The sequence below is a fragment of the Arachis ipaensis genome, chromosome B06 (assembly GCF_000816755.2).
Source record: "Arachis ipaensis cultivar K30076 chromosome B06, Araip1.1, whole genome shotgun sequence".
Classification (NCBI taxonomy): Eukaryota; Viridiplantae; Streptophyta; class Magnoliopsida; order Fabales; family Fabaceae; genus Arachis; species Arachis ipaensis.
Window position 1 is genome coordinate 43,994,254 of NC_029790.2, and position 8,593 is coordinate 44,002,846.

Genomic DNA, 8,593 nt, shown 5'->3' on the forward strand with positions numbered 1-8,593 from the left:
ATGCGTTCTACTTATGTTGCGCGGTCGTGTCAGTCATGCGGCCGCGTCGCTGCATCTTCGCTTCTGGCATGCGATCGCGTCATCCATGCGATCGCGTGGATACCAGTTTCCTTAAAGCTCCGTTTTGCTTTCTCCTTCCATTTTATATGTTTCCTTTTCCATCCTTTAAGTCATTCTGCCTTAGAAAATCTAAAACTACTCAACACACTAATCATGCCATCGAATGGAAATAAAGGTAATTAAAATAATAAATTTTTAAAGCTTAGGAAACATGTTTTTCATTTACATCACATAATAAGGAAGGGAAAGTAAAACCACGCAATTAATGTGAATAAGTAGGTGAAGGATTGTATAAATCACTCAAATTAAGCACAAAAGAACTCATGAAATATGGGTTTATCAACCTCCCCACACTTAAACACTAGCATGTCCTCATGCTAAATTCAAGGTAAATAATTAAGGTTAAAGTGATGGAATGTCATGCAATGCAACCTAATTTAAATGCAACTAACTAAATGAATGATGCATCATGCAACTCTAAATTATTCACTCATATATAAAGCTTACATGTAGGTAACAAGCATCTGGAATTCCCAATTCCTATAACACAATAGCAACAAAACTCATAATGCAATGGGTGAGAATTCATAGGGTAAAAAGAAAATAAAAACCAAAGGTAATAAGAAGAAATAAAATGAACTCCTAAAACTAGCAAAAACAAGCAATCAATCAAAAACAAACTATTCACATATTCACATATTAACAATAGCCAACAATATAACACCATTGCAAGTCCCCGGCAACGGCGCAAAAAATTTGGTAGAGAAAAACCGTCAGCTTATAATTTTTCTTCTTGGTTAGAGGAAATAACTTCGTTGCAAGTATAGTTCCAAACTGACAAGTAATGCTCAAATCAAATTTTATTTCCAAGAAATGTCACAATCAATACAAAATAACCGAGAGTTTTTAAGTCCCGAATCGTCTTCTCTAGAAGTTGCAATGAAATGTTCTATTATTGGCTATAGGGGCTTTGAGGGTTTGATGGCATGAGACAAGGAATTAAAATGGCAAGTAATTAAATGGAAAGCAAGTAAAAGCAATGAAAATGGAAATTAAATGGCAAAAAGGGGCTCTTGGCAAGAATTGGGGAATTAAGGATTCCTATCCTAGTTATGGACCACAAACATGATAATTGCATAGAATTAATCCTAATTAGTCAATCCTAACATCGAGAATTAGTCAAAAGGGCATAATTGATCTCAATCCACAAGTCCTAGCCAACTCTATTAATAGAAGGCTTAGCGTTAGTGGAAACCAAATCAACTAACAATCCTAACACAATGTAGAATGGACATCCACCACTCAAGTTGACCCAATTACCCAATTTTCCAACCAAGAGTGTGAAAAATTAGGCAAAAATCCATCCAAACATTTTATCAAACACTTGGAAGGTATAAAAGAGAAGCATGGGAAAATAACAAGAGATAATAAATTCTATTACTACCAATTGCAAGAAACAATAATAATAACTAAATTAAACAATAAGAACCATAAAACATGAATTGCATTTATTAAAATTAAAGGTAACAAAGTGTCATAAACATAAAAGAAAAAAAAGAAGGGAAATAACAAGTAGAAGTAAAGAATAAAGGTGCAATAACAATAAATGACAAGGAAAACTAAATGAAAACAAGAATTAAACCTAAATCTAAAAGAGATCTAACCTAATCTACCCTAAATCTAGAAAGAAGAGAGAGTTTCTCTCTCTAGAATGTGACCTAAAGCATGTTTCTAATCTACCCTAATTGCTCTCCCTTTAACATGGAGTGATGCCCCTTTGATACAGCACTGAATCAGCTTCAGAAAGTCTAAAACTGGGCTTTGGAGGCCCAGAAATCGCCCTCAGCGATTTGCATTAATGTGATCACGTGCTGGGACCTGTGAGTATGCACAGGCTGTCGTGCGTGCGCACACATGGTGTTGTGCTTCTTGTGCGTACGCATAGCACATTGTGCATACGCACACTCCAGTGTGTGCTTCTCCTTTGTTTTTTTCATGTTTTCTCCCTATTGTATGCTTTTCTTCCATTCTTATCAAGACATTCCTACTTATTATACCTGAAATCACTCATCAAAACCATCAAGGCATCGAATAGAATGAAAATGGGCTAAAATCAGTTAAATTAAGAACAAAATGGCATGTTTTCACAATTAGGCTCAATTTAGGGAGAGAACACAAAAGTATGTTATTTGGATGAATAAATATGGGTTTATATGATGAAATCCACTCAAATCAATCCAAAATTTATCATCAAATATGGATTCATCAGAGAGCAACCTGCTAATCAGCCACAATATAGTCTTCCAACAGTGTCGCAGGTAGCAGCTATAATTGTTGGTGATGATGTTGAAACAATAATTCGTGGACGAGATATTAAGGTGCAAACTCATGTTGGTAGCCTAAGAAGGATTCAGGAATTCGTTGGCTATTACGATCCACTACAATATCCTCTTCTTTTTCTATTTGGAACTCATGGATGGGATATCAATACTCGAAGTCAAAGTGGGGGCAAAGTATCATGCCGAACATATTATAGCTACTAGCGGCTCAACAGGCACTATCGTGCTTGTTCAGTCACTTTTCTATTATTTTTAAGAGATTAATTTTTATATTTATTTTTAAAATTTTAAATTTGATAAAATAATTTAAAATTTTAAAATAAATACTATTTAAAAATAAACATAAAAATTGGGAGAAGCATGGGAAAATAACAAGAGATAATAAATTCTATTACTACCAATTGCAAGAAACAATAATAATAACTAAATTAAACAATAAGAACCATAAAACATGAATTGCATTTATTAAAATTAAAGGTAACAAAGTGTCATAAACATAAAAGAAAAAAAAGAAGGGAAATAACAAGTAGAAGTAAAGAATAAAGGTGCAATAACAATAAATGACAAGGAAAACTAAATGAAAACAAGAATTAAACCTAAATCTAAAAGAGATCTAACCTAATCTACCCTAAATCTAGAAAGAAGAGAGAGTTTCTCTCTCTAGAATGTGACCTAAAGCATGTTTCTAATCTACCCTAATTGCTCTCCCTTTAACATGGAGTGATGCCCCTTTGATACAACACTGAATCAGCTTCAGAAAGTCTAAAACTGGGCTTTAGAGGCCCAGAAATCGCCCTCAGCGATTTGCATTAATGTGATCACGTGCTGGGACCTGTGAGTATGCACGGGTTGTCGTGCGTGCGCACACATGGTGTTGTGCTTCTTGTGCGTACGCATAGCACATTGTGCATACGCACACTCCAGTGTGTGCTTCTCCTTTGTTTTTTTCATGTTTTCTCCCTATTGTATGCTTTTCTTCCATTCTTATCAAGACATTCCTACTTATTATACCTGAAATCACTCATCAAAACCATCAAGGCATCAAATAGAATGAAAATGGGCTAAAATCAGTTAAATTAAGAACAAAATGGCATGTTTTCACAATTAGGCTCAATTTAGGGAGAGAACACAAAAGTATGTTATTTGGATGAATAAATATGGGTTTATATGATGAAGTCCACTCAAATCAATCCAAAATTTATCATCAAATATGGATTCATCAGAGAGCAACCTGCTAATCAGCCACAATATAGTCTTCCAACTGTGTCGCAGGTAACAGCTATAATTGTTGGTGATGATGTTGAAACAATAATTCGTGGACGAGATATTAAGGTGCAAACTCATGTTGGTAGCCTAAGAAGGATTCAGGAATTCGTTGGCTATTACGATCCACTACAATATCCTCTTGCTAAATCGGTTGCTAATTGTTAAGTTAGCGACTGATTTTAGTGACTAACAGAATCAGTCACTAATAGCCTCCGAATTAACGACCGATTAGTTTTATACCACTAGAATAAAAATGATCGTTAAAATCGGCTGCTATTTTTTAATTTAGCGACCGAATTAGCAACCAAAACAAAGGAAAAAATGTTCTTGGGTCTTTTAGTCACAAGAAAGGTCACTATTTTTTAATTTAGTGACCGATTTTAAAACCGATCGATAGATAAATAGAATGAAACTTAGTTAGTTGCTAATTCGGTTGCTAAATTAGAACCTACAAACCCTAACCTTAATTTCAAAATCACCCACATACTTCCCACCTGATTGTTCCTCTGTGAGCCACACTCACTCTCTCTTCGCTCCCCCACCGCCAACCCGTCTCCCTCATATACACACAACACACAGTTCAGCAAAGCAAAAAGGACATAAACGAAAAGAAAATGGGGAAAAAGGGAGAAAGAGAGATCTGTGAGAGAGCAGAGGAGATCGGAGAGCAGAGGAAATACACGTCACCATTGAGCTTCAAAGAGAGAGGGAAGAGAAACGCGACAGTGGGAGCTCTGTTGAAGCTGGTCATCGTCGCTGCTGCCGTCCGAGTCACCGCCAGGGGAATCTCTTGCCGCCGTTGCCACGGGTGGAGTCCGCCATCGAGTTGTGCGCCGTTGGTGGAGCTATACCTTGCCAGAGTTGCTTTTCACCACAATCCTGCTCCACTTGTGCGTTCTATTTTGCTCTCATCTTATTTATCTGTTTGTTCTGATTTTTAATTCCATTTTAGTTTCTGCCTTGTCCTGAATTTTCAAAACTATTTACATCTTTAATTTTTATCAAATTCGAATTCCTTGTTTTGTGTTAATGTGTATGGTGTTAATGCGTTAGAATTTTGGCAAATGTCTAAAGAGATTGCACCCTAGTAGTAGTTGTATTTGTGTTTGGGGATTTCAATGTTGTTGTAGCCGTAAGCGAGGGAGTAAATTGTCTTTCTAATCTACCTCATATGAGAGCTAGAGCATTTTGATAGGTAGTTTGCCCACCACCTGTTCGATAGAATGTTTCTTTAACTTCTTCTCAATGGACATCCACCTGTTCGATAGCTTTTTTGTGAACATTTGAGCTTAGTGTATTTGTGTTCTTAATATTACAAAATGATATGAAATAATTGACATTTGACACCTTTAAATAGACTGGTGGAGTAGCTTTGACAAATGGTTTAGTTTCCGCAATAGAAGAAAGGTTTGTCTTAATTTTGTTTGATCTTGTAGCGTATTTAAATGCTTTGTTACCAAATGATTGGCTGCAATACTGAAATTTGGGATGATAATTACTGTATTCTTCATAAATGTGCTTTCTAAATATGCTAACAACACATGGAAACCATTATAACTTATAAGCACGTTATCATATTAACAATGTCGGCCTAAAAGTCATATGATTAGTGCATGTGATTTTTCATTGATAGGTCATATGCAAGTAGAATCTTGGAAGAAAAATGCATTCGCATTGATTTAATGACCTCTAACATCAATTCATTTCTTTTGGTTGTAACCAAATTTTTAGATTTGAGCAGTATTGGCCTCTCTATAGAATATTTCTGTTTTTTTTTAACTCGTCCTGCTTAGCCTTTTTATATTTCGATAAATCATGTCAATCAGAAAATGCTAGTGTCTTGAAAGATCTTGTTATTATTATTATTATTATTATTATTATTATTATTATTATTATTATTTTGGTAAATATTAAGCTAATGGATCAATCTTGTCTTCCTTTATGCAGAGTCTTACATGCCATTCCTCCAAATAAAGCAATTAATACTGTGGAGGTTAGTTTCTTTAACTTCTTTACCACCTAATAAACGTATAATAATGTATGCGCCTAATAATCCAGCATAGTAGGTGTGAAACTTAGCTTAAGGGACATCCATAATAACAAATTTGCACCTAACTACTATTTGATATGTTAATCTGTAATTATTAACTATTTCTGACAACTTAGCTTATTATAATTTCTGAACTATATCTTGGTAATCTTGATATTCTGATTGGCTTAGGCTTAAGTTTGAAATGACAGCTCCAATAATTAAGTGCTTCTTAAGGTAGTGATTAAAGTGATTGCTAGCATTTACTGATCATTTGAAGTTCTATGGTTTCTCAATGGCCTAATTAAACACCTTTTTTATTTTTCATGTGATATCAGACGGTTCATTCGTGCAGCTCAAGGAGTCAGTGAGGTATCTTCCTCTCTTAAGCTGGTTATTTCTATTTGTAGTTCTTGTACTGCATTTAATTAAACCCCACTTCTAACAGAAAAATAATTCCATGTCTTTATTTTTTCAGACCCCTTCGTTGCAACTAGAGTGCTTGACAAACTACATTGCCGAATTGTCTTTGTTGGAGTACAATATGCTTTGTTATGCTCCGTCACTAATAGCTGCTTCTGCAATTTTCTAGCCAAGTTTATACTCTCCCCCTCAACCAAACCATGGGTACAGTACTATCAACAAATCCTATAATCATTTTAAGATTCTTAATGTATTTATTTTAAGGGTATATATGCTTGTTCTTGATATTATTTTTTCTTCTTAAACAGAATGCTACATTGAAGCACTATACACAAATACCAGCCTTCTGATTTATGTAGTTGTGTAAGGGATCTCCATCGACTTTGTTGCAACAATCCTAACTCCAATTTGCCTGCAATTAGGGAAAAGTATAGTCAGCATAAGGTATAAACATAAACATCTTTGCTTCTTGAGTGGGTGCTGCTATGATTTGTTGTTCCCTTGTTTAATAATTTCCTCTTAACTCATAGATATGTTGAATTTGTGTTTTCGGTACAAAAACGTGGCCAAGAAGTATTGCCCTCCCTCAATACCTTCAGAATATTTTCAGAATTGAGGAAAGATACAGTTGAATTGCCGGTTCTCAAGAGAGAAGGCCACTCTTCTCTTATCATTGTATATGTAGTTACCATTTTTCCCACCTTGATTAGAAGAGTTCTTGTTGTATCTGCTTTTCATTTTATGTGGCATGTTATTTTTGCCTTCATTTTTTTTTCAATACATATATGTAATATACATAAATATAAATTTATTTGTATTAGAATCCATTTTCCATTTCATCTTTATATGATTTTCAATAATTATTAACATTCGATTTTAATAAATAGTTATCTATCTTTGATTATTCATATATTTTATTGAATTAGAGTTATATTTAAAAATTAAATTTTAATAGTGATATATGTGAAATTTAGTTAAAATTTATAATTAGAAAGCAGCAGTAGCGACTGATTTAGCAACCGGTTTTAGAATTTTGAAGTTAGCTGTTAGCGACCGATTTAGCGATTGAAAAATTAGCGACCGATTTAGTAACCGAAATATCAGTTGCCATTTAGCGACCGAATACCTCAGCGACCAATTTAGTGACTGAAATATTGGTTGCTATTTAGCGACCGATCTTATTAGCGACCGATTTAGCGACCAAAATTATTTTTATGGTTAGGTGGCCTTGTTTGAAAATCGGTCGCTAAAATTGGTCACTAAATATTAGCAATCAACATCGGTCACTATTTTGAATTTAGCGACCAAGGTTTTAGTGACTACCAGAATCGGTCGTTAAATTGGTCGCGAAGCTGATAGCAAGTGATTTTCAAGAAAAATCGGTAGCTAAATCCGTCGCTATTCCGGTAATTTCTTGTCGTGTATAAGTTTATTTATTTATTTTTTCAACAGTTAGGATTGAGATTCGAATCCAAAACTTCTAGGTGAGAATGGGGAGACTATGTCATTCGAGTTATGAAGCAAAGATACATTATATTCAAAGCATTCTTTTTCTTCATGAATAATTCTAAATCTTATATTTAATTTATTTAATTATCTTTAATTTTATTACTTTTTCCAAATTATTAATTTATACTTTTATTATATTCCTTCATTGTATCACACACTATTATTTCTCTATACACATATCTGTCATTGTCTAGGTGCAACTGCTATATTACCTTGTTCTCCTTTGTCTTTTTTTTTCTCCTCCCACTTTTTCTTCACCCAATTGTAATTATTTATCACCAAGTACTATTATCACAATTTTCAATCTGATCTATTACTTTGATCTATAACCATCCATTATGTTAACTTTTATGAGTTGTTAAAGTGTTATTAAAAGAATTTGCTTTTGTCTTTTTTAAATATCTAAATGTATAAAAATAATAATTTTTTATTGACGTGCATGTTAAGTAATTTTATTGTTCTATTAATAAAAAATTTAAGACATAAAGCATTAAAAAATTTTGTTCAAATTATCAAAATTTAATGTTAGTAATCCGAAAAACTAATATCAAAATATATTAATTTTAACTAATATAATAAAAATAGTATATTATTGTAAGTTTTTAACTAATAATTATAAATTTAAGTTACAATTTAATATAATACCTTAAAACAGATGGTTGTCATTACTTTTCATATTTGACTGCTATTATATAAATTTCATGTTTGCTTTATTGTGCACATTAATTAAACTATACTTTATTATTTTATTTTGTATATTTTGAAATAATGCGACCGTAATATAAGGGTGACATTAGTTTTTATAACTAATATGAATCTTTTTACTATTTTATTTGTCATTTAAATACTATTCATAAAAAATAATTACTTAAAGTAAAATACTATATAAAGAAAGATAGGAAACTTTTGAATTATCATTTGGGTTTGTTTCCTAATTCTCACTTGATATTACTCAAATTTAATAGGT

At 33.0% G+C, this 8,593-nt stretch overlaps 1 long non-coding RNA gene across 2 annotated transcripts; it reads left to right on the forward strand.

The window, feature by feature from the left end:
• On the forward strand, positions 4,562–6,962 carry LOC107648137. Of its 2 annotated transcripts, XR_001621743.2 has the most exons (5): positions 4,562–5,658; positions 5,887–6,066; positions 6,173–6,321; positions 6,426–6,561; positions 6,648–6,962. It is a non-coding gene; the product is annotated as an uncharacterized LOC107648137 (long non-coding RNA). The 2 variants fall into 2 exon arrangements; XR_002348725.1 differs by having other exon boundaries at positions 4,562–6,066.